This window comes from Rutidosis leptorrhynchoides, chromosome 7 (genome assembly GCF_046630445.1).
Source record: "Rutidosis leptorrhynchoides isolate AG116_Rl617_1_P2 chromosome 7, CSIRO_AGI_Rlap_v1, whole genome shotgun sequence".
NCBI lineage: Eukaryota > Viridiplantae > Streptophyta > Magnoliopsida > Asterales > Asteraceae > Rutidosis > Rutidosis leptorrhynchoides.
In genome coordinates, this window is record NC_092339.1 from 119,676,811 (window position 1) to 119,702,455 (window position 25,645).

Consider the following 25,645-nt stretch of genomic DNA (forward strand, 5'->3'; position numbering starts at 1 on the left):
GTTCATAGCCTACTTAATCATTGGAGACATGAAGAAGGCGATCCTTTCCATCCACCACACTCCCCTCTTGGCGAAGAACCTGAAGCACTTACCGGCGAACCTATTCGTAACACTATTTTCTCTCTCATTTCCAGAGTATCTCATCACGATTATATACTATCCCATATTATAAATCTTATTTATCTGATCGTCCGAACCACTGATCATCCTGGTATAATAGAAGAAGTCAACGAGCTTCGTGCTCGGGTAGTGGCTTTGGAGAATATGGTGCAAGGGTTACGAACACCAGCAGCAGCACCTGCAGCATAACCAGTACCACCATCATCAACACCAACAATATCATTACCACCACCAACAATCACATCCGTATCACACGCCTCAACATCATAATCTGTATTTCGGATATCAACTTCATACGCACCATGGATACCAAGGAGTATCGACAACAACAAACGATGAAGTATGGATTCATAAATTCATCGGAGAAATATCCTACGGCGATTATCTAATCTATAATCTTAGAGATTATCTATTCTAGCCCTAACCATAAATCAGATGAGTGACCCAAAATAATAGAAGGAAGAGTAGAAACCCTGACAAGAATGGTGCGTAAGGTACAAGCTAGACTTGTTTTACCAACAACATCAACAGTACCCTTAGCCTCACCAGCACAGTCAGTGTTTTCAACATCGTCAGAATCAGCAGCACCTCTAACATCACAAGCTCCGCCAGTTCAAGAATCACCGTGGACATCATTACAAATCAATAACGTGTATATTGTATCAACGAGTTATTAAATATTAACTCATTCCCTCTGAAGAATTTATACATATATCTTATATATATAAATTTTTAAACCATAATAAATCTTTTCGTACTAAGCTATTATGTATGAATTGAAAAAGGGTAAATATTACTCGGTTAAATTCATATTACTAATATGCTATGATGTATATGCTTCGTTAACAACTTAACCTTCATTAACTATAATCTCTGTTTCAACTCAATGAATTCCATTTCATAATAAACCAAGTGTATTATTCAATTACATAATTGATTTTACATTTTCATTTTCGATATACTCGAAACTTTCCAGAAAACACCATCTGTTCCTTGTAAGGTTCACAGGAATTCCACGAGCACCAACATCCTTCACCGAGGAATAAGAATAAATAATGAAGTATCGATTACATTAGCGAAATACTCCATAAAGATTATGTAATCTTTAATGTTTTAGAGATTAATCACTTCTAAGTCAAGCCGAAAACCAAATGAGCATAATATGATATTAACTCATTAAATCTGTATTACATCAGAAGAAAATATACATACATATATTTTCATAAAGATTGTAATGAAAATTCTTTTGTACAAAATATTACTTGTGAAATCTTTAACGGGTAGGTAATACCTGGAAAATATTTAAGTTCACAATTAATATGTTACACTGTACATTCTTCAATTTTGATTCAAAAATCATTAACTATACTCACTATCTTTACAGTGATACACAATCATTTCATACCAATTCAATTACATATTCTGATATTGACGGATCAGAATCCAAGTCATAACTCTGAACCGGTGACAACATTCTTAGATCTTTACATCTTTCAAAGCTATACTTTGACTTCAAAACTGTGCAAGATCCTTTAGCATTGTTATTACCGAAAATAACTTTGCAATTTTTTTCTTCAAAGTATCCAGTTTTACCACACTTCCAACCAGTCAACTTTGACTTTTCAGATTAGCCTTATTATAACCTTGACATATACGTTATTGTTACTGGGGAACCTTTCATGTCCCACCACATTAGCAGTAAATTTACCAACAACTTCATTTATCCTTGACCTTCCGAGAAATCCTTATACTCATAGAAACCATATCATGTACTCATCCACACCTTGTAACGGTAATTGCCATACTAACTACCGGGAATTAGCAATCAGTATTTCGAATTTCGCAGCAACTCTACGCCAACAGTTATATATATACATATAATGTCTATCTTCTAGACTTACATACTTCGAATGTGAATTTTCTGAAAAACACCCCAAACTGCAAAACTAGTTCTCCGAATTTTGGAAAAATGCTGATGAAGCAGCAAAAACTGTAAACGACTTTAACAGTCAAAAGTTTGATGATAAAAAGTAGTGTGTTGGAAAAGCACAGAAAAAGAGAAGGTTTGGAACTGGAAAACGAATTGAGCAAACTATGACGAAGGCTGTGGATAAATCACAAAGACTAAGCCAGCCTTCAAAGAATTCAAATGATTCAGTGTCTGCTGAAATCCTTAGCAAATACCTTACTCCTTACTCTAAAACCTTTGCGGACAATATTCTTCATCATCATCTTATCTTAAATATTCTAAGATATCATCGTATCTTCCATTATAAATATCCTCCATATTTTTGAAGATATTTTCATAACTATTCTTATCTGAAATCATTCATCTCTTCGCGCTATCTGTGTTACATCATAAAAGAAACTATTTTAGTTTCTAAAATCTGAAAAATTCGAAAAATGGATGTTTTGAAGTAATGTTGAGAATTGAAGCATGAGTTAGTATAATATAATGACACTTGATTAACGTGATTATATTACAGTAAGTCATGCTGAGTTTCTAATGGAACGTGATAAAGGTTCACAGATCCCACCCTTATCATGAACCATGTTACATAACTCTTTCATTCTATTTAATCTCTAAACATATCAAGAAAATATTTATCTTGATGAGTCGGTCTTTTCTAGATATTCTGGTAATTTGACAAATCAAATCGTGCTATTAGCTTTCCTTTTTACTTTGTATATTATGATCATTCGAAACTCCATACCTACGAATTCTGGACTATTATTCGCTTGACTTGAAGTCGGGAAGGAAAAATGAAAGCATGGAGCTCCTAAATATAAGGGAAAATATAAAGCCTGACAATAACACATATATTACAAACCGTGTATATCAATGCGTATAGCAATATTAAGATACGGGAGAATGAAAAATACTATAACCCCAAGGTAGTGGTAGAAGAAAATAACTTCCTCTGGTGGTAGATGAAAAAGAAGAATGACAGATATGAAAGTTAGGAGTATATCAAGAATCAGAACTGGATGAAGCATTTCACAATCTTTGGAAGTATGAAATGAGGAAGAAGATGTAGGAGTGATGAAAATAATAAAACGGAAGTGGTTAATTTATAGCGAAATATCGAACACAGCAATAGAGGCAGATTACGCATTTAATCAAAGAAAATCCTAATTTCCGCAATTTCCAAAGAATCAAATCTTATTTAGATTATGAAGATTTTCTATTCCTTAAATTCCAGAAATCAATCGATACTACGTCAAGAGTTAAGACAAATCTCTATTCTTCATTTCACTCTATTACGATAACTTCTCTCATACGCTTCGAGTAATTTGATTGTTTTATTCATATTATTCAACGGTGATAAAACTCTATTTATCAACTCATATTCGTCATGAAAACATTTTTATTGTTAGCCATGACGACCTCACTCAAATTTCGGGTTGAAATTTCTTTAACGGGTAGGTACTATGATGACCCGAAAATTTCTGACCAAATTTAAACTTAATCTTTAACGTTTCTGACACGATAAGCAAAGTCTATAAAACTGAATCTCAAAATTCTTGAACTATTCAATTACCCTGTTTGTCCGATGATTCACGAACGTCATAACATGTATTATATAAACATAAGAGTTTTCAATATATACAGAATCATGCGAATAATATTTATATATGAAATGATAAAAATTTACTATTAAACGATGCTTTTCAAATTAAAAATTTTACGTATTAAGTCGTTTTATTTTTATGATATAATTTTTGTAATTTTTTTTAAGAAACGAAGTTAAATTAAAAATGTAGAATTTGTAAAGCACAACGTACAACAATGTGTAGCTTAAATAGTTGAATCGAAATTAATTCATTTACTATTTATATGAATAGTAAATGAAACGAAATTAATTAATTTACTATTCACATGAAAGCGAAATGATTGAAATTATTAATTATAAGTTACATAAAATACCCCGTATTTTAAAAATATGACTTTTAAAATCTTAATCGATTCGAATTTATTATTATATTATTATATTCTACTTTATTATATTATTATATTATTATTATATTATTACTTTATTATATTATTATAATTATAAACGTACGATTCCTTTTATTATTATATTATTATTTTATTACTTTATTATATTATTATATTATTATAATTAAACACGTTTGATTCCTTTTATTATTATAATATTATTTTCTAACTATATATATCGATCGATCGATCAATTGCAGAAACACACACACATATATGTACATATATATTTATTTCATATATTTTTATTCCGTAATAATTCTAGTGCAATATTCAAATTAAGTATTAGTAGTATACATAAAATACTACGACGGAGTTATGCTCGGGTGATTTTTATGAGCGGGATAGAGCTAAGGAAAATTATGGGTTATAGCTTTGGAGGTTATTGGTAATGTTCATGGGTATTGTTCGCCAGTCAAACCTAGTGTTTATCATCTCTGTTGCGTCTACGTACTTTCCTGCAATATTGAATCACAATATTGATACGTGAGCATTCATATCTTATCTTTTATATATTAATAGTGTATACATGTCTAGTACTCGAGTATATATGTTTATGCATGCTTGTATGCTAAATTTTGTCATTAAACAGTTTATAATGAATCACGAATTAAATACATATATTACTGATAAAAGGTATATGATATGCATGTTTTTGGAAATCTGGCGAAAAATCAATAACTTTTCATTTAGAAATTGCGTAATTTCGGTGAACGAATTAAAAGATATGATCAACTGAATTTTGATTGACATTAATTGAAATTGCTCTTGAATCTGCAATTGATATTTAAACAACTTGTTTGTAAGATTGATAAATTAGATTTTTGAATATTATCAGTCGAGTAAATGAATCCTTATATAAGGCACGTCTCGTTTTGTTGAACAATTGTCAAAATTGACTGTTTTATCATGTTTTAAAGCCTTATAAAAACTATAGTCTAATTTTACAAGAATTGGGAAACTATGTGAAATGTTAAAATGTTTCGATTGCCATGATCATTCAACTATAGTATTAAGTCAGATTGACTTTTTGAAATGACTTTTGATAAACTTTTGTATGTTGATCTCGAGCATTAGGATTGTGATACACTATAACCTGACCTAGCTTGATAGACATTTATTGACCAACATATGTTCTCTAGGTTGAGATCTACGGTTATTTGTTAATCCGAGTTTCAGTCACATTTTGGTGAACGACTTTATATGCTGCTAAGGTGAGTTTCATTGCTCCCTTTTTAATTGCTTTTGCAATCTATATTTTTGGGCTGAGAATACATGCACTTTATTTTAAATGCAATGGATACAAGTACATACTAAATTCTACACCGAGTTTGAACCAAAAATCCTTTAGCTTTGGTAACTAGTAACTGCCAGTTATAAGAACTGGTGGGCGCGAGTAGTAGTATATGGATCCATAGGGCTTGACATCCCCGTCTGTTCCAGGTATAGAAACCCTAGCCTGAACTATAAAACAGACGTATGCTATTTGAGGTTAGTACACGTTAGTTTGCGTGTATTGTACATGTTGGTTGCATGTATGTTAAAACAGGGGTACTTATTAAAACGTTAAAGTTTAGTTACCAGGGTGCTCAATCTTGTAGAATATTTTGATAAATGTTTCTGGATGAAACAACTGAAATCTTGTGATCCACCTTTATATACAGATTATGTGCAACACTAAAACTATGAACTCACCAACCTTTGTGTTGACACTTGTTAGCATGTTTATTCTCAGGTTTCCTAGAAGTGTTCCGCTGTTTGCTTATATGTTAGACAAGCTATGTGCATGGAGTCTTACATGACATATTTTTCAAGGAAACGTTGCATTCACCAAATCATCACCATGTATCTTATTTTGACTGCATTGTCAACGGAAGTATTATTGTAAACTATTATTTACGATGATTGTCTATATATAGAAATCATCAGATGTCGAAAACCTTTGATTTAAATATTCATTTATGGTGTGCCTTTTCAAAAGAATGCAATGTTTACAAAACGTATCATATAGAGGTTAAATACCTCGCAATGAAATCGATGAATGACGTGTTCGTCCATATGGATTTGGAGCGATCGTCACATGTCAAGAGTATCAATTCATGGAAACATGAATTATATACCAAGGACATGATTTATTACCTAGTCTTAAGTAAGAGCTTATATTTAATCTATAAATGGAATTTAACGCGCTAAAATATAAACTAAGTTTATAAATCTCAAAAGGCAAAAGAATCAATGGTTATTCTTTTTGTTGCCGTCTTTTTATTTACCAAATCCATTTATATAAAACGTCAGTCAAAACAATCTTGTTCCTAATCAATTGATTGATTGAGGATATATGGTGTTAGAAAGTCTGGGAAAAATAGGGCTATACCATCTTATTCGACTAGCTTAATTGAAGGCCTAGTGTTTTCTGTAGTGAGTTCACGATGTCGGGGATTGGTATAGTAGTCCATTCAAAATCACCCTGGCCTAATTCCCCGTGACATACGAATTGAGATGAGAGATTAATTGGTAGGGAACTTAGCGTGTACACCATATGTAATTTAACAAAACGGCATACCTACTTAACTAGTTAAATCACGACAAATACAATCCATTACCTTAACTGCTTACAAACTGTTATATTCTAAATATTTATTTACCTGCTTATTCTCTACATTTTAATTTATTGAAATAGCTTAATAAAAACAAAACCATACACTAAAACTATCTGATAAACCATCAACTACTATATACTTTGTCTCGACGAAACTGTTTCAATTCAATCGGTTTTTTAAGAACGACCCTCGGTCAAACTACCACTTGCTAACTCTTAGGATTAAGCATTAGTAGGCACTTATGCCCCAACAAAATAAAAATAATAAACACACCACTAGTGGGCGCTAGAACGGGACTAATCCTCCGCCGAATCACCAATGACCGGTGTCGGGAAATAAAAAGACGACCACGCGAGGCGCATCAAGCTTCTAGCGCCGCCACCGAAGCTGATTAAATGATCCAGAGAAGTCTAGATAAATATATATAGTTAGTTAACGTAGTATAATATTATAATAATATAGTAATAACGTAGTACAATAATAATAATAATAATAATAATAATAATAATAATAATAATAATAATAATAATAATAATAATAATAATAATAATAATAATAATAATAATAATAATAATAATAATAATAATAATAATAATAATAATAATGGTTTGAGAGATTAGAAATCCATTCTATTACCTCACGGGAGGATATCGCCAGAAAGTTCCTATCCAAGTACTTTCCTATATCCAATCAAATCAGGCTCGTACAAGACATATTAAACTTCAGAGAAGCTTATGATGAATCGATCTACGCCACATGGGAGCGTTTCAAGGCAATGCTTAAGAATTGTCTTGATCACCGCCTAGAACATCATACCCTTATGTATACGTTCTATGGTGGACTAGAGGAAAATCACAAGATGACTCTTGATCTTGCTTCTCAAGGCAATTTCATGAACCACACTAAAGACGAGGCCTGGTGTTTGATTGAAGACATGACTGTGCACCATCACAACTGGAATGCTGAAAAATACTCTCCAACATCTAAAGCACTTATCACTTCCAACCCTGTCAAAAATAAAGCTATTAAATATTTCTCGGCGACGATAAAATCCTTAACCTAACAAATTGTAGAGTTGAAGAAGAAACCTAATACAATGTAACATGTTCAATCCTGTTTAAGTTGTACCAATGCATACCAGAATGAACATGAAAATCCTGTTTTTCGCAGCACTCAACCTTTCACTAATCTGTCTGGTGAAACCCTCAACCCAAAGGTTGGCGGATCTCAACTCAATCAAAACTCAAGAAAAGTTCCGGACTTACCTTATGTTTTCCCTCTAGAGGATAAGCAACCTACTATCACATCGGCAGTAGTGACTGAGTCATCACCTACTGAGAATAAGACAAATCCTATTCCATTTCCAGACCGTCTCAAGCAAAAAGCTGATAAGATAAAATCTTTTGAGTTTGACGGTAAATTCTTAGACATGGTGTCTATAAATCCTTCTAAGAGATAGTATTTTTAGGAGAATTCTATCCTTAAAAGATAAGGTACTTGAGCTACCTACTATCCTGGTGAGCACCAGATGTTCAGCCATTCTCCAAAATACTTTACCTAAGATGCTGGGGAACAAACTATTCATCCTTCCTTGCTTAATCTATCAATGAGGAACAATCAACGCGCTATTTGACCTAGGTACTAACATCAATCGGATGACCTACTCAGTGTTTGAAATGATTGGAATAGGAAACCTTAATCCCACTCAGAGGACAATTCAGCTAGGTAACCAATTTATTAAATATCCAAAGGGACTAGCTGATAATATATTAATTAAAGTTGACGAATTCTTATATCCTATCGACTTTGAGGTGATCGATGCTCTAGAGGATGCATACATCCATATCATCCTTGGAAAACACTTCATGAAAACTGCTGAAGCAAACATTCGTGACTTATTGATGTTAAAGTGAAGGGGTACGTAATACTATTAATTTTTACTACGAAATACTATTAAATACGATACAATTTTACACAAGTTATTTATTTATTTATTAAATGGATATACCTAAACCTTGCTACAACACTTATATGCAGTGTACCTAATCGTAGAGTAGTGTAGTTTTTAGTAAGTCCGGTTCGTTCCACAGGGAGCTAGCTGAGTTTAAAGCTATATTTATTTTACACTATATTTGTATAAATATATATAAGTAATATTATTATTATTATAAAAGGGGGTTTTTACCGTTTAATGACCGGTTTGTCGATTTTATGTCTTAAGTCACAATCAAAACCTAATGTAAAATATTAAATATAAATACAACTTAATTTAAAGAGTAAAGTAAATGACGATAAATAAAAGTGCGATAATTAAAATGACGATAAATAAAAGTACGATGAGATATAAATTAAGAGAATTATGCTTATTTAAACTTCCGTAATCATGATGTTTGACTTGTTGATTTTAATTTATTACCATGGGTTAATTGTCCTTTGTCCTGGATTATTCGATATGTCCATCTGGTTTTTGTCCATAATAGTCCATCGGTCATAAATATAAAGTGTGAGTGTCCTCGTCAAATTACCCTTATACCCGAAGTCAAATATTCCAACTAATTGAGGACTTAAACTGTAATAAGATTTTAATACATTGTTAATGATTACACCAGGTTATCGACTGTGTGCAATCCAAGGTTTTAATACTTTATTAACAATTACACCAAGTGTCATTGTATGTAATCCACCCCTATTTTAATGAGTCCATTGACTATTAATCCATTCCTGTGTCCGGTTAAATGAACGATTATTAGTATTTATAAATATCCCGCTCATCGTGTCCGATCGAGTGTATGTGGTTATTTATAATTACCTCAAATTGTAAATCTCTATATTAAATTAACGAACTATCATTCAGTTAAACAAATATAAAGCCCATTAATAGCCCATAGTCTAATTTCCACAAGTGTCGGTCTTTTGTCCAAACCTCAATTATGGACCAAAGCCCAATAACCCAGTCTTAATATTTAGTCCAACATCACGATTACTTCGCCTTAAATAAACATAATAATAACTTAGCTACGAGACATTAATTTAAAAAGGTTGAACATAACTTACAATGAGTATTAATCGCGTAGCGTTACACGGACATAGTTTCGACTTACAAACCTTAAAACATTCGCTACAATAACCTTATTATTATTAACTTAATATTAAAATTATAATTAAAATATAAATATAAATATATTTGAAAGAGAGGGAGTACCAGTTGAAGAAGGTGTATCAAACTCGCAAAATCCGTTGCCTTTTTATAGCAACTGACCAGCATTTTGAGGCCATGCGATCGCATGGAAATTGTTCTTCCAAGCCATGCGATCGCATGGTGACTTGGGACAGCTCACAATCTTTTGTTTTCTTGTTTGCCGACGATTTTTATTTTAATATATAAATATAATATATATATAATTTATAGAATTATTTATATATTATATTATATTCGTGTGCATAGTTGACTTGTAATTTTAGGTCCGTTGGGTCACGCGTTGATAGTTGGTTCATGTCCCGGTTCTGGATTTTCGAACGTCTTTTCGTACGATTTAATATCTTGTACTTTGTGTTTCGCGGCTCGTACTCTTGTAATTTTGAGATGTTTCTCATCAATAAATTGAACCACTTGGATTGTACTTTGTACTTTTTAGCATTTTAGTCATTTGCGACTTTAAATCGTTGAATCTGTCTTTTGTCTTCACCTTTTATTATTTAAACGATAATTACTTGAAATTAGAACAATTGTAACTAAAAGCTTGTCTTTCTTGAAGGATAATGCTATGAAATATATGTTCGTTTTTAGCATTATCAAATATTCCCACACTTGAGCATTGCTTGTCCTCAAGCAATATAGAACTTGAATATAAACTTTACTAGAATAACTTCTTTATTCTTCACACTTTGTACATTAGTGATTTTGATACGGCGGTATGAACAATGATAGTAATATTGTGATTTACAGTCCCACATGACTATAAAAATTTAGATCCTTTAAGAAATTGGATCTTTATGAAAACATTTGATCTTTTGAAATTTCAATCTAGCTTTTACCCTAGATAAGTTTTCCGGAATAACCCTTCACCGGTGTTTGCAAAATATTTTTGTGGGTTTTGTGGGTTTCAGATTTTAAAATTTTAGCTCAAAACTTATGGTTTTGTGTCACCCACTTGCTAACCTTGTATTAGGAAAGCAATATGTCCAGTATACTTGCTCCGTATATTACCTTTCGGTAAACTACCGTCCGGCTGTAAAGGAAAGCGTTGAACAAACAACTGTTAAGGCAATGTCTAATGACATGCTTTTGATTATGGTCCACAACGTGTCGGATGCAATTACTATCCTTTGTAGGAGCAATAGTAAAGATCATCCTATAATTTTTTTCGGTCTGGCACAAGGTCCTGTCTTCGACTATGCTATGCAACCACCGTTCTTACGGTTGACACCCGATTTGGTTCAGGTGACCTAATAAATTCCAGGTGAATTCCTAGGATTTTATGTTCAATGGTAATGAACGCATTGAAAATGGGTTTTCAGAAAATAAATCAGTTTGTAATTTAATCAAAATATTTTCTCGTTCAAGCTCGAGTATAGATATCATCGAATTCCATGAGTTTGAATTCTCAATCTTTAAGGTCAATCTCAAGGATTGAGTAATATCGGGCTTAAAAGCTGATTTTTGATCTTTTAAGGAGATTATCCTTTCTGGGGATCTGATTCATTAGTCTTATAAGCTAATTTGCACGGTACCCCCCATTATACGAGACAGATCCTCTCATGGTTAGGATAAGTCTGACCACTTGGCGACGCTGTTTGATGTTGAGGTTCATGGATTTCCAGCTGATTTTCGAGAAAACTTTTCAAGGTTTTTCGTAGACTCTACAACTGGTCTGGATGACAACTTCCTGACCTAAATCAAGAAGCGCGTGTCTTTTTCTCGGAAGACTTTATTTCCTTTTAAATTCCATTTATATTATAATAAACTGGGTAAAACTGATTAATATTATCCAAAATAAAAGTATCTTCAATTATTTGTACAAAAATATGTGATATATGTTTTAAATAACTTTGTAAATTTTTCTCACACTTGGCTTTTATTTTTCTTTCTTTGCCTTTTTATTCTCTTATATTCCATTTTAAATGAATTCAAGCGTTTTGGGTTGTTTCTTAATTTATGTCCTTTCCGAGGTAACAATAATTTCGGTGTTAACACCTAGTTTTATCGTTCATAAATATGTATAAACATGATTTTGAGTTTATTTAGTTGAAAAAATTTTTTTTTAAAAATTTTACTAGAAGTGGGTAGTCAGTATATAAGACTAGGGCTGTTCTTTATTATCAGAGAGCACTAGATTCTTCTAATACAACTACTGCGTTACTAGTAAAGTTTAACGGTGGCTATTAAACCAAGTGTATAAGTCAAATTATTTTTTTTTAAAACCGAATGAATTTAATCCCTTCCCACACTTAAGATCTTGCAATGCCCTCATTTGCAAGAAATCAGTAACCATTTAAATTACTGAGGGTGATTAGCGTAGAAAAATGATTAAATTTTACCAAAGTTTCCAAACATATTGTTGTTTGTTTGAATGATAAATGTTGCACATCATTTGTTCATTCCTGCAGTTGTTATTTCACATATATTTTGTATCTTGTCGTCAAAATTAGGTGTTTTTGCTGAACTTAATGCCAGTATTTGAAAGTTCGTTGTTTTACCCTGTTGTGTACATGAGATAAAATACATACAATACAAATATAAACATGCATGGTATTTTGAAATGGGACTTAATATCCCACTTTCAAATTATAAATATGAACTATTAGTACAAAATAATAAAAATGTTAAACATTACATAAAAGTATCAAAATGTTAAATGTTTAACATAAATAGATAAAAATAATAAAAGATAAGAAATCACCAATGGAACACTATTGATTTGGATAGGGGTTCCAGCTCATATCATTGCTCGGGTTCCATGGTTGGTGATAGGTGTCCTGGTATGCTTGATTGGGGCCGTACATGTCAAAGGGTGGTCGCATGTCGGGCTGATGTGGTGGATAAAAAGCAGGCCGAGTCGGGATGTAGTTATGTGGTACCTGATATGATAGTTGGCTCACGATTTGGTGCTGATGAACTTTCCAGCTATCGTGTTGGCATCGCCTGGATTTCTCATACTCATCTGCGGCTCTCCACTGCTCATACTGATGATGCCTAGCCTGGTTATTCATTTCCACCTCATCGACATGCTGGAAGACATCAGTATAACTATCCCTAATGACATCCCTAATGTCATCTGCTTCCTCCATCTCCTCATCCGAACCCCTCTCTACCTGTGGATGGGTGCCCTGATATGGTATTGGCATATTGTGTCTCCGTTTTAATACCTTTGCACCTTGATAAACCTGCAAACCTATAGTATCGGTTTGTTCCTCAACCACCATCATTGGACCCCTGTGTTTCCTATCTACACCTAAATACTCTCCAATGAGAGTAACAAAAATTCCTCCTCCTATTATTCCCCCGTCCTGTATACCTTCCACAACTTTGGACAAACAATACCCAACACAGTAGGGGATATTAACAAGGTCTCTAGTGTCTCGAATGCACTTAAGGTATAATAAATCATTTAGGGTCACTTTCTCATTGTTTCTACCTCTTTGTGTAATCGAGTTTGCTAAAAATCTATGAATTATGCAAAGCTCTGCCTTATTAATATCTAAATAGGAGTGTCTTCCTCCCCGTGTAAACACATTAAAATTTGACATATGCCCCCATATGGCGTTAGTGTCAAAATCTCTATCTACCCTCTCACCTTGATAAATTAAAACTGTACAATCAGGTGATAATAATTCAGTGGGGGTATAAATCTGTAAAGCCCTAGCCATGTCTATCATGGACATCCTATACATCCTACCTCCAAGTAAAAATCTAAGAAAAGTTTTATCGTCTAACCTATCTGCATCCTTATTTAAGGCTAGCTCAACACACCATTTCTTATATACAGGCCTACGAGTAGTAAATAAACGTTCTCAATCATGAAAAGAAGAGTTGCCATACCTTTGGATTAGTAATAGCCTAACTGAGTTAGCTAGGTTGACCCTTTCCAAAGGCTCTGAATCTATTACCCTTGGTATTTCCACATTTTTGGTGCAAAGCTTAAATTTGTTACGTTGGTACGTTGGGTAATCTCTCCAGCTTCTATCAAATCTTAGATTGGGATGTAACTCCTGTTCATGAATTCTTGAGTGTTCTATTACATGGCGAACGGGAAATATTATGTAGGCAATAAAAAATTGTGGTTCTGGTTCATAGTATGACACGTGTTGATCACGATGTTGTTGTTGTTGTTCAGGTTGTAGTTCCGGTTGTGGTTCTTGATCAGGTTCTTGTTCAGGTTGTCTAGACGATGATGCACCGTCCGTATCTGTATTTCTCTGCAAAACACATTAAACACAAAATTTGTGCATTCAAATATGCATTAGTGTTAGCAAAATAATAAATTAAAACAATTACAGTAACATGTTTAATCCATATTAAACTTATACCCATTTTCATATTTTTATCAATTCTACAATTTTCAAATAAGCATATATGAAAATGCATACAAAGTTCATAAGCATTCAACTCAAATAACATGTTAAAATAACTATTACTAGCAATTAAACAAGTTTCAAATGACATTTATATCAAAATAATCAAGTTCATGAATTTTAGACTTAAAAAGTCCACTTTGATTCTCAAAAATCATGTTTAGGATCAAGGTTTGAATCATTTAGCAACCTAACCATGTTACACTACTTAATTTAACAATAATTCATAATAAAAATCTGCCATAACCTGTTTATATCAAAAAGCCCCAAATTGCTCAAGAACACAAACCCTAGATTTCTAAATTTTTTGAAGTTTAAGGCTTCAAATCATGACAAATAGCATCAATCTAGGTTATACATGCATAATATATGAATAATTTAACTCTAATTACACTAGAAATTATCAAAATCAAATTAGGTAAAAATTTGCTCAAGAACACTATAATTCGAATTTAAAGAGTTTTAGTGGTGAAATCGTTATCTTCTTTGAAAAACTTCTGAACAAACGCATGATTAGAGCGGATTATAGCAAGAAATTTGGTGAATTTTGGTGAAAAAATGATGATTTTAGAGAGGATTTGGGAGTGGTGTTCGTGTATATGTGTGTGTATTGTGTGAGAGACAGAACCAGTCATTGGGAATTTTAATCCTGTCCAGTTTTCATGCTCCATGCGATCGCATGGATATTAAGGGTAAACCCCATGCGATCGCACGGGGTCCCTGATTTTTTTTTTATTTTTTATTTATAAAAAATTTAACTTATAAAACAAATAATTACTTAATTTAAAATTTTGTTTCTTTTTAGATTGAGGGCGTTTCGGTTCACTCGACAAAATTTTAAAATTTGTCATTTTAAAGCGATTGTTTTAAAAGCAAAGGTTTTTGGGTTTTTTATGAATTTCCTGCCCTTGGGTAAAGCAATTTCGGTTCAACGATCTAGTCTTCAACTCACGACGAATTTTATAAATCAAATTTTTAACTTAATGAAATAAAGTAAATTTTTGTTTTTAAATTCACACCAAACTTAAATTTAAAATTCATAAAATAAAATTTCATATAAATATTAATATTTTTACAATCTTAGATTTGAAAATAATATAGTTATATATTAAAAACAAGGTAAAAATAAAAATAAAAATCTTTTTGGTCTTTTATTCCACTTTAATCAATCAAAATATTAACAAAAATATACGTCCCTCTTTTAGGTAAAGTAATTTCGGCTGTATTACCTAGTTTTACACCTGACCCGAATCTCTGAAATATTTTGGATTGATTGATTAAAGATATTTATACCTTAAGAATAAACGGTAAATTTCGCAGTGATGCATTAAATTTTTGTATGATATCAATAATTTTGGTTTCTTATACCTAATTTTATTGAATATTAATTTAATACTTTATAGCGAACGATTCAGTGTTTATTATCAAAAGGTTAAAAGCAATAAAAATAAAATAAAAACTGTACATACTTACCTGTGAGATAGAATTCTCAGAGACCTGCTTTAGCCGACTCATAGGAGACTCGTTCGATTTGGTTCTCCATTGCTGCATAAGCGTAACCTTGATTCTTCAATAACTTTTCTTCTAAACATATGAACGGTCATTTTCTGCATAAAGTAACGAACTCGGTATTGGAATGTGTTTGATTGTTCGAACATTTCCCTTCGTGTGACCATTTTTCGCATTTATGACATCTTTCAAGGTGTCGTGCTCTTCTTTTTGTTGCGGATTTTGATTTTCCTTTACCAAAATGTATCTTATTATGATTTTTCCTGAGTTCTTTCCTTACTTCGTCCATTTTGCCTCTTATGAATGATACCAGTTCACTCGGAAAGATGTTATTATTACATTTACTAATCATAGCATGTAGTAGTAGACCATGGTTCAGATCAAAGGAATTCTTCATCTCATAAAACCTAAAAGAAATAAAAATTCAGAATGGAGGGAGGAGACTAGTTCTTTAGGGTCTGCTAGGAAAAGACCATTCGGATACCATTCTCGAAAACTATACGAAAACAGAAAATCTAACTCTAGAGAGCATTATATTATCCTTAGAACATTCGAATCTCCCCACACTTAGTTAGCTGTGGTGTCGAAATTGTGATTAACTTCGTCTTCAACTTCCATTGGACTATCTATGTAATGTTTAACTCTATGACCATTAACCTTAAATTCAATCCCATTTGAATTTATTAACTCTACTGTTCCGTACGGGAAAACTCTTTTGACTATGAATGGTCCAGACCATCTTGATTTCAATTTTCCAGGAAATAGCTTGAATCGTGAATTGTAAAGAAGAACTCTGTCTCCTTCCTTAAATTCTTTTGAACTTCTGATTCTTTTATCATGCCATTTCTTCATTCTTTCCTTATAGATGAACGAATTTTCATATGCCTCATGTCTTAATTCTTCTAATTCGTTTAATTGAATTAATCGTAGAAGTTCGGCTTCATGCAAATCAAGATTACATGTCTTCAAAGCCCAGAATGCTTTGTGCTCAATTTCTACTGGAAGGTGACATGCTTTTCCGTAAACAATTTTAAAAGGTGTGGTTCTAATTGGAGTTTTGTAGGCTGTTTTAAAAGCCCAGAGTGCATGCTCCAATTTCATGGACCATTCCTTTGGATTTGATCCTACGGTTTACTGTAGAATACGTTTTAAAGCTCGGTTGATATTTTCAACTTGTCCACTTGTTTGTGGATGATAAGCGGTTGAGATTTTATGAGTTACTCCATATCTTTTGAGAACTTTCTCAAGTTGATTATTACAGAAATGAGTACCCCGATCACTTATTAAAGCTTTCGGTGTTCCGAACCTTGCAAAAAGACGTTTTAAGAAGTTGACTACAACTCGTGCATCGTTAGTTGGAAGAGTTTGTGTTTCCGCCCATTTAGATACATAATCAATGGCAACGAGAATGTAGAGATTATTATGAGATTTTGGAAATGGACCCATAAAGTTAATACCCCAAACGTCAAATACTTCACATACTTGAATGACGTTTTGTGGCATTTCATCACGTTGACTTATTTTTCCGGCCCTTTGACAAGCATCACAGGATTTACAAAGAAGATGTGCGTCTTTGAAATTTGTAGGCCAATAGAATCTAGCGTCATAAACTTTTCTTGCTGTGAGTTGAGGCCCATAATGCCCTCCTGTTGGCCATGTGTGACAATGGTTTAAGATTTGACTAGCTTCCTCTCCGAATACGCATCGGCGTATTATTCCATCGGGATAACTTTTAAACAAATGTGGATCTTCCCAAAACTAGTGTTTTATATCACTAAAGAATTTCTTTCATTTTTGGTACGACAACCCTTTTTCAAGGAATCCACATACTAAGTAGTTTGCATAGTCTGCAAACCATGGAATTTCATTATAATCGATCTTCAATAGATATTCATCAGGAAAGTTATCTTGTATAGCCGATTCATTTAGAACTTCTAATTCAGGATTTTCAAGACGAGAAAGATGATCAGCTGCGAGATTTTCTGCTCCCTTTTTGTCTCGGATTTCAATATTGAATTCTTGTAAGAGTAAGATCCAACGGATAAATCTTGGTTTGGCATCTTGTTTTGAAAATAGGTATCTAAGAGCAGAATGGTCGGTATAGACCACCGTTTTAGCTAGAACGAGATATGAACGAAATTTGTCAAAAGCAAAGACAATAGCAAGGAGTTCTTTTTCAGTAGTTGTGTAATTCGTTTGTGCTCCTTGTAACGTCTTACTAGCATAATAAATAGGTTGAAATCATTTTTTAATCCTTTGACCTAAAACGGCTCCCATTGCAAAATCACTTGCATCGCACATGAGTTCAAATGGTAGATTTCAATTTGGAGTTATCATGATCGGCGCATTATTGAGTTTTTCTTTAAGAATATTAAAAGATTTGATGCATTCATCTGAAAATATGAATGGAGCATCCTTTTCTAGGAGTTTATTTATAGGAGTGGCAATTTTAGAAAAGTCTTTTATGAAACGTCGGTAAAAACCGACATGCCCTAGAAAACTTCTAACTCCTCTAACATTGGTGGGATGTGAAAGTTTAGCAATTACATCTACTTTAGCTCTATCCACTTCAATTCCTTCATTTGAAATTTTATGACCAAGAACGATGCCTTCTTTAACCATGAAATGACATTCCTCCCAATTAAGTACTAGATTTGATTACTCGCATCTAATAAGCATTCGTTCAAGATTAACTATACATGATTCAAAAGTATCACCGAAGACTGAAAAGTCATCCATGAAAACTTCCATGCATTTTTCTATCATGTCGTGAAAAATCGCCATCATGCACCTATGAAAGGTTGCAGGGGCGTTGCAAAGTCTAAATGGCATGCGTTTGTAAGCAAAAGTACCATAAGGGCACGTGAAGGTGGTTTTCTCTTGGTCCTCGGGTGCGATTGGAATTTGATAGTATTCGGAGAAACCGTCAAGAAAACAATAGTAACTATTTCCGGCTAATCTTTCCAACATTTGATCAATGAAAGGTAAGGGAAAGTGATCTTTTCTGGTGGCGTCATTTAGTTTTCTATAATCAATACAAACTCGCCATCCTGTTACGGTCCTAGTAGCAATAAGCTCATCTTTTTCATTTGTGATGACAGTCATGCCACCCTTCTTAGGTACGCATTGACCTGGGCTTACCCATGGACTATCAGAGATTGGATAAATTAAACCTGCATCTAGCAGTTTAATAATTTCTTTTTTAACAACATCTTGCATATTAGGATTTAGTCTTCGTTGGCGTTGCACATATGTTTTATGTCCTTCTTCCATAAGAATTTTATGTGTGCAATACGAAGGACTTATACCTTTAATGTCATGAATCTTCCATGCAATAGCTAGTTTATGAGCTTTTAGCACATAAATGAGTTGTGATTTTTCATTTTCCGTAAGAGAAGACGAGATTATTACAGGTAATTCAGATTCACCATGTAAATAAGCGTATTCTAAATGGTTTGGAAGTGGCTTTAACTCTAATATCGGTGGTTCTTCTATCGATGATTTGTATCGATATCTGTCTTCCTATTTTAGCATTTGAAGTTCTTCTGTTGTTGGTTCGTATTCATTAGCCATGAGTGTAGCTAACATTTCAGCTTCATCAATTGGTTCAGTTCATTCTCCTAAAGAACATTCTCCTGTTCCTTGTAATTCTGGAAATTCTTTTAACAATTCTGCATGTGAATCTATAGTTTGAATGTAATAACATGTATCATCTGCACATTGCGGTTGTTGCATGGCTCTATCAATAGAAAAGGTAACACTCTCGTCCTCTATACTTAGGGTCAGTTTCTTACCAAACACGTCTATTATTGCTTTAGCCGTGTTTAAGAATGGTCTTCCTAATATGAGAGGAACTCGAGAATCTTCTTCCATGTCCAGAATAACAAAATCTACTGGAAATACTGAAGTACCAACTTTAACTAGCTTGTTTTCCATTATCTCTCTAGGATATTTTACTGATCGATCAGTTAGTTGTATGCTTATTCGTGTTGGTTTCAATTCTCCGAGGTCTAGTTTAGCGTATAGTGAATATGGCATTAAATTTAAACTACCACCTAAATCTGCCAATACTTCTATTGAACTAAGACTACCCAGAAAACATGGAATTGTGAAACTTCCTGGATCAGAGAGTTTTTCCGGTAGTTTATTCAATAGCACTGCAGAACAATTAGCATTCATAGTAACAGCCGAGAGTTCTTCCATTTTACTTCTATTTGTGATTAGATCTTTCAAGAATTTAGCATATCTTAGCATTCCTGAAATCAAATCAATGAAAGGAAGATTGACATTTATTTGTTTAAACATATCCAATAATTTGGATTGCTCGACTTCAAGTCTTTCTATTCTCATTTTACTCGGGTAAGGAAGCGGTGGTTGGTATGGTTTAACATAAGGCTTTGCCTTAACTGTGTTATCTTCATTAACCTTTTCAACTACCGGTTCTGATTCCTTCTCTTGCTCAGGCTGTGGTGCCTGCGTAGTAGGAATAGAGTCATCAGAAATTATAGGTATTTCAGGTGGTTTAAGTGTAATACCACTTCTTGTGGTAACGGTTTAAGCTGTTTCATTTCGGGGGTTAGCATTTGTATCGCTAGGTAAACTCCCCGGTTTTCTTTCACCTATCAACCTTGCTAGGTTGCTCACTTCTTGTTCCAGATTTTGAATAGAAGCTTGTTGATTTCTAAATGCTTGAGCATTTTGTTCATTCGTTTGTTTCTGAGATGTGAAAAACTGAGATTGAGATTCAAATAGCTTTGACATCATATCTTCTAAATTTGGCTTTTTATCATCGGTTTGTGGTGGTTTATTTGAAAAAATAGGTCTTTGCGGGTTGTAAGTATTATTAGATACTTGTTGATTGCTAGGACCTTGTTGGTTGTTGTATGGAACAATTCGGTTATAATTCTGATTTTGATTGTAGTTTGGTCTTGGCAGTTGATAATTATTCTGATAATTATTTCCAGGCCTTTGGTTCATGTATTAAACATTCTCTCTTTGTTTCATTGTTTGTTCAATACTGAGACAATCTTTTGTCAAATGTGGTCCTCCACACTGCTGACAACTAATTCGTATTGCGTGAATATCTTTAGTCATCTTTTCCATTCGTCTTTCGAAAGCATCTAGCTTTGTGGAAATGGAATCAAAATCATGACTAGAATCGGCTCTAGCCGCTTTAGATGATCTAACGATGTCTTTTTCTTGATGCCACTCATGTGAGTAGGCGGCCGTGTTATCAATAATTTTGTAAGCTTCAATTGCGGTTTTCTTCATAATGGAACCACCAGCTGCTATGTCGATGTCTTTTAGTGTAGTAATGTCGCATCCTTGGTAGAATATTTGTACTATTTGATAAGTGTCTAAACCATGTTGAGGACATCCTCTCAACAATTTTCCAAATCTTGTCCATGCTTCATAAAATGTTTCATTTGACTTTTGCGCGAACGTAACAATTTCTCCTTGAAGTCTCACGGCTTTAGATGCCAGAAAGAATCTTTTAAGAAATTTCTCAACTAAAACATCCCATGTGTCAATCGTTCCTTCAGGTAACGATTCTAGCCAATCTTTGGCTTCTCCTTTTAAAGTCCAGGGAAATAACATGAGATAAATCTGTTCATCCTCAACTTCTCTGATTTTGAATAGAGTACATATCCTATTAAAGGTACAAAGATGTTCGTTTGGATCTTCTTTTGGCGCACCACTAAATTGGCATTGATTAGTTACCATGTGTAGGATTTGTCCTTTGATTTCATAATCTGGCGCATTAATATCTGGTTGAGTAATGGCATGATCTTGGCCCGTGCATGTGGCTCTTATTCGATCTTCCATACTTAGAGGTTCCTGATTTTCCATAATTCAGTTTGTTAAATCCGAATCACTAGAGGATTCTGATTTAATGTTTTTTTCCTCAACAATCTCTGGTTGTATGATTTGTGGTTCAGGAGGAATGATTAGTGGTTCAGGATCTCTGAATTGTCCTTGAATATCCTCAGGGTTCTCAATTGTGAGATCGGGTTCAAAAAATGGATTATCAAAAATTTGAATTGGAGTACTTGGTCGACTAGATGACTAGATGTCTTGATCGAGTTATAGGTGGTGAACGTATGAAAGGTGGTGAACGTTTTGCTCGGTGCATTCACTGAATATCCTATTAGTTATAAAGATAAAAATTATTAAAGTTATCAAATTAATAGACTTTTCTGATTTTGTCCACGTTTCGAATAGCCAATAGATGCAGCAGGTAGCAAGGACCCTTTAAATCGGAAGCCCACAACTCGCCACTAACAAATCCAACTATTACTACGAACCAGAAAATTTTGGATGTCTATCAATTTAACCGCTTAAAATAATTTTTATACGAAATTTAAAGAAGATAAAAATCTATGTCCTAAAAAAAACTAGAGCGTAGAAATGAGTAAGAAAAAGAGTGCATCGAAAAACGTCAAAAAATAAAAGGTCGAAAAATAAGCGTCGAAAAACAAACTAAATCTTGCGTCTAAAGGTATTAAAGCTTAAAGGAATTCTATATCCAAAATGGCAATAACTTAAATAGGCACTAAAATCTATTAAATATTAAAGCGAAAGCGACGTCGTAAAATTCTAAAACGCCTAAATATTAATCTAAAGAAAAAGCACTTAAGGGATTTACGGCAAAGCCTAAAAATCTAGAAATATAAAGTAACTACGGCAAAAAATAGTTTTAAAACTAATTACGAATGATAAATATAAATTACGAATTAAACAATTAAAAATATACAATTTATAAAAAGATACAAAAAAAATGATAAAATTACTTACTTTATATAAAAATATTATTTTTATATTATTATATAAAAGTATTAATTTGTATATTAATAAAACTATATAAAACTTAAAATTACAAATTTAAAAACTAAAACTAAACTAAATATTAAAAAAAACTAAACCCTAATTACTAATTAATTAATAATTATTATATTAAAATCGTAACCCTAATCGACAGTCTAAGGTAACTGACCTGTCACCTCAGCTCATGCGATAGCATGAGAGTTAATTTTCCATGCGATCGCATAGATTCGGAAACCAGGCCAGATAGTTGGGCTGCTACAATTGGTGGCCTGAATACTTTTCTAATTTTTTTTTCTGATTTTTAATTTATAGAAATAATTTAAATAAAACTTATAAATTAAAAAAAATTACTTATTAGTTTTTATAATTTTAACAATAAATAAAAATATAAACTTTTTTTTAATTTAACTAAACTTTAAATATATAGATATATATTTTTTTCTTTTTCTTGTTTTTATATTTTTGTTTTTAATATTTAAAACATATGTAAATACATTTTTACAAAAATAGCTTAAAAACTAAATTTTTTTTATTATAGCGTTCTATGGCGTCCCCGGTAGCGGCGCCAAAAATAATTGATGTTAAAGCGATGGGCTACGTAATACTATTAATTTTTACCACGAAATACTATTAAATACGATACAAATTTACACAAGTTATTTATTTATTTATTGAATGGATATACCTAAACCTTGCTACAACACTTATAGGCAGTGTACCTAATCGTAGAGTAGTGTAGTTTTTAGTAAGTCCGGTTCGTTCCACAGGGAGCTAGTTGAGTTTAACGCTATATTTATTTTACACTATATTTGTATATATATATATATATATATATATATATATATATATATATATATATATATATATATATATATATATATATATATATATATATAAGTAATATTATTATTATTATAAAAGGGAATTTTTACCGTTTAATGACCGGTTTGTCGATTTTATGTCTTAAGTCACAATCAAAACCTAATGTAAAATATTAAATATAAATACAACTTAATTTAAAGCGTAAAGTGAATGACGATAAATAAAAGTGCGATAATTAAAATGACGATAAATAAAAGTACGATGAGATATAAATTAAGAGAATTATGCTTATTTAAACTTCCATAATCATGATGTTTGACGTGTTGATTTTAATTTATTACCATGGGTTAATTGTACTTTGTCCTGGATTATTCAATATGTCCATCTGGTTTTTGTCCATAATAGTCCATCGGTCATAAATATAAAGTGCAAGTGTCCTCGTCAAATAACCCTTATTCCCGAAGTCAAATATTCCAACTAATTGAAAATTTTAACCTATAATAAGGTTTTAATACATTGTTAATGATTACACCAGGTTATCGACTTTGTGCAATCCAAGGTTTTAATACTTTATTAACAATTACACCAAGTGTCCTTGTATGTAATCCACCACTGTTTTTATGAGTCCATTGACTATTAATCCATTCCCGTGTTTGGTTAAATGAACAATTATTAGTATTTATAAATATCCCGCCCATCGTGTCCGATCGAGTGTATGTGGTTATTTATAATTACCTCAAATTGTAAAATCTCTATATTAAATTAACGAACTATCATTCAGTTAAACAAATATAAAGCCCATTAATAGCCCATAGTCTAATTTCCACAAGTGTCGGTCTTTTGTCCAAACCCCAATTATGGTCCAAAGCCCAATAACCCAGTCTTAATATTTAGTCCAACATTACGATTACTTAGGCTTAAATAAACATAATAATAACTTAGCTACGAGACATTAATTTAAAAAGGTTGAACATAACTTACAATGAGTATCAATCGTGTAGCATTACACGGACAGAGTTTCGACTTACAAACCTTAAAACATTCGCTACAATAACCTTATTATTATTAACTTAATATTAAAATTATAATTAAAATATAAATATAAATATATTTGAGAGAGTGTGAGTATCAGTTGAAGAAGGTGTATCAAACTCGCAGAATTCGTTGCCTTTTTATAGCACCTGATGTGATGGCCCCGTCAATACGCTTAACGGCTCCGTCACTTGGTCCCACAGCTTGATCGAACTTAAATGAATTTAACAAACGACATTGCATTCTTTTATTTCAAAAGTTTCCCAAAAAAGAAAGCATACCAAAATATGTAGTTTAAAAGTAACCCAACATATTAATAATCCAAAGTTGACACAAAATATTGTCAACAACCCACAAATATTAATTATTCAAAAACCGAATGCAAGCCAAAGTTTCATAAATTGTTTCATTAAAATCTGCCTAAATGCATGCAGACTCTTCTAAACACAGCGGAAGCATCACATAAACTCAAGTACCTGTGAAAACATGCGAGTAAACTGTCAACACAAAGGTTGAGTGAATTATAGGTTTAAATAATTGAATAAACTTTAGACCACAAGATTTAAAAATGTTAGAAAACATTAAACATTATTCCATTATCAATGAGCCACCTGGTAACCACTTAACCCTTTATTTACCCTTGCCAAACACAATAATAATATACACTGGACAGTGTATCTACAACAAAATACGAAGTACTAAACATTCCGATTATAAATTGCTAGCGCGACTAGCTCGAAATGGGGTTGTCAAACCCAATAGATCTATCTGTAGGATTCGCGTTCACCGGTAGAAACCAATGATTACAGTTACCAGACTAGGGAATATTTTTGTCCAACTCACAATGAATAATTTAAATTTAATTGTCACTTGTGTCTAAATGTGAAATAAAATGCATGTAATCACATCCCAAAAATATACTTTGAAAAGTATGTAAAAACGGGACTATAACTCACCTTAATAGTAACGAAGTAACCAACACAATTAAGCGAACAGCAAATGTAGTACAGTGATCAGGAATGATCACAACGCCGACCTATAAATAAAGCAGGTCGATATAAATAACTAACTTAGGTCAAGTCTTAATATGATAGCTATTGTACATGTTTCAAGTAGTCATAGAACAATACTCAATATGCATCGGTTTGATCGGAACAGCTTACGG

At 32.6% G+C, this 25,645-nt stretch overlaps 2 non-coding genes across 2 annotated transcripts; one reads left to right on the plus strand and one right to left on the minus strand.

Moving 5' to 3' along the window:
• Positions 1-7,417: 7,417 nt before the first annotated feature.
• On the minus strand, positions 7,418-7,524 carry LOC139860757 (small nucleolar RNA R71). The gene has a single exon (XR_011763379.1). It is a non-coding gene; the product is annotated as a small nucleolar RNA R71 (small nucleolar RNA).
• Positions 7,525-21,160: 13,636 nt separating this feature from the next.
• On the plus strand, positions 21,161-21,267 carry LOC139860831 (small nucleolar RNA R71). The gene has a single exon (XR_011763445.1). It is a non-coding gene; the product is annotated as a small nucleolar RNA R71 (small nucleolar RNA).
• Positions 21,268-25,645: the final 4,378 nt, after the last annotated feature.